Source organism: Tupaia chinensis, unplaced genomic scaffold (assembly GCF_000334495.1).
Source record: "Tupaia chinensis unplaced genomic scaffold, TupChi_1.0 Scaffold000159_1, whole genome shotgun sequence".
Lineage (NCBI taxonomy): Eukaryota > Metazoa > Chordata > Mammalia > Scandentia > Tupaiidae > Tupaia > Tupaia belangeri.
Genome location: NW_006159630.1, coordinates 977,828 through 980,439, shown reverse-complemented (window position 1 = coordinate 980,439; position 2,612 = coordinate 977,828).

Genomic DNA, 2,612 nt, shown 5'->3' with positions numbered 1-2,612 from the left:
GGACACGCTTTCCCGTCTGGATCCTCAGCTGCCCCTTCCCCCGGGTGCACAGGAGATGCGCCCACGGGTGCTGGGCGCGCCCACAGGTGCTGGGCGCGCCCCTCTCCCGGCCCTGCCCAGGACCCCGCAGTGGCACCCTGTGTTGCCCAGGCTGGGGCTGTGCGTCAGTCCCACCTCACCAGGCCTGTCTGTGCCCACAGTGTGACTTTGACCGGCGAGCTGGGTCACTGCCGGCCTGCTCGGCCTCTGCGGCGTCCCCTCTCCTCTTCTTGCAGTTTACCCGGACCGTCAGCCCGCTGCTAGCTGAATCCTCCTATCTAGAGCCATGGTGCTTGGCGGGGCACTGGGGCGCTGGGGGAGGCCACAGGACCAGGCTTTGTCAACAGCTCACGGCCCTTGACCCCGCCCTAGGCCGTGACCTCCTGCCACTCTCTGGTTTCACAAGAGCATCTCCCTCCCACCTCTGGGCCCTGGAGGCTCCTTCCCTACCTGCTCCCTGGGCTGTGCCCAGTTCCAGGTCTCCCTCAGCCCCCCCCACAGAAGCACGCCTGGCTGGCAGCAGGGAGGCAGCAGGGAGGTGCACTGTGCGGAGGGGCGGGCCAGCGTGGAAGGACTGACACCCCTACAGGAGCCTGGGTACTGTGCCCTGGATATTTGCACCCCTGCTGCAGTCGGGGCCTGACGGGAGCTTGGGCACGAAGGGTCGAGAGTCGCCCCCGTCTGTGGTCCCCCACAGAGCCCCTAGCAGCTCGGTCTGCCCTGCAGTGACAGGGTGGAAACAGGGGAACTGGGGCCCTGGACCCTGCTGGCCCGCAGCCATCCCACTGGCACTTACCGGCTGCCTGCCTGTGGGGGTCTCGGCAGGGTGCCGGGGGCTGGATGGAGGGGCTGCACTGGACAACTGATGAGGGCAGGGCACTTTCCCCCTGCCATGGCTCACCCTCACAGTGGCACAGGGGACCTCACGATGGCCCCAGACCCAGAGCCGCCTCTGATGTCTGCCCCGGGGCCAGTCCACTCCTGGTGCCCCAGAAGGCCCAGAACCTTAGTCTGCACAGCTGGAAGTGGGCCTACACCCCACCGCCGCCGCCCCTGTTCAGAGAAGGGCCAGAAATCCCCTTACTGCACTCCCCACCAGCCAGTGAGGGCGCGTGTCTGTCCCTTCCTGCTTGGATCAAAGACCCAGTGGGGCCACCCCTCCTGTGCTCTGAGAAGAGTCCCAGGGCCCTGACTCTAGCGACCTGGGATGGGGTGTCCTGAGCAGGGGTGAGGGGAGGGGTCTACAAGGCCTCAGCCCAGCTCCCCTCTCCCAGCCCTGACCCACTTCCCTTGGGCCCCCAGACCAAGGGGCTCCTAGCTGGAAGGTGGTCTAGGGATGAGCAGCCCCAGGGTGGCTCTCGGGACTCCTGCTGGGCTAGACTCTGAGGGGAGTCCCTGCCAGAGCTCCCACCTGGCAGCCCTGCAGCCCCATGGACCCCCACAGGCCCCCGGGCAGGGGCCACCCTCCCCCACCCTTGCTCCGGCCTGCCCCTCTCCTGGTGGCAGCAGATGGGGCTGCCTGGCCAGAACCAGATGAGACCCTCTGAGTGACCCCAGGGTTGGGACCTAAGCCACCCCTCCTCCCCCAGCTTGCTGCCCTCCCCTCGGTGGGTCTCGGACCCAGAGATAGAGCCAGGGGCTCTGGAGGCGGCACTTGGGTTCTCTCCCCGCCTGGCGTCTCCCCTTTGGGGGACCCAGGTGCACCTAGACTCCATCTTCCAGTCATCCTGCGTCCCTAGTCCAAGGGTGCCCAGAAGAGTCTGTGACGGCCTGGGCCTCTAGTGGGGCACCCCGTGGGCCCGGCACGGAGGACACAGCTGGCTACTGCACTGACCCCATTCTGGGCAGGCACCGTCAGGGCAGGGAGGGCCAGTCTGGGCTCCAGGCAGCCAGCCGGGCCATCGCTAAGGCTTTGCTGCCAGTCCCGTCATGCCACAGGGGACCCAGGAGGCTGGGCCTGAGCCTCGGCTGGGGCCCACGGGGAGCCTGGCCCCTGTGATGCCAGGGAAGGGGCATGGAGGTGACACGCCCTCTGAGCAGTGCCCCGCACGTCCGGCCCCTGGCATAGCTGCAGCCGGCAGAACATCTCACCCACCATGACCCCAACCTGGCTGCCCCCAACCTTGCTGGCAGGTGGCGTTCCCAGGGGCTAAGAACAGGAAGGACTGGGCGCAGCAGGGCCTTCTAGCAGAGAGAGGAGACGTGCAGCCTGTAGCTGGGGAGGCCGGTCCCTTTCCGAGAGCTTTAGGTCACCAGCCAAGAAGGTGGCTGTCACCCATATGGGGGTGTGGTCCTGGGGTGGTCAGAGCTGCCCGACACAGCCCAGTGGCAGGAAAGCCCGCCCACTGGGGGAGGCAGGGCAGGGCGGTGGTGCAGCCCTAGGAGCAGAGCCAGGACCAGAGCTCCTTCCAGCACAGCCGTGGTTGGCTCCCCAGGTGCCCAGGCCCCAGGCTGGCCAAGAGCAGCCCCAGCTCCCACCTCACTGGGACTCCATGTAACTGTGGTCCGTGGGGACAGCACAGCCCCATCAGGACCCCCCCCCCTGCCCTCACACTCAGCACCCCCCGGGGGCC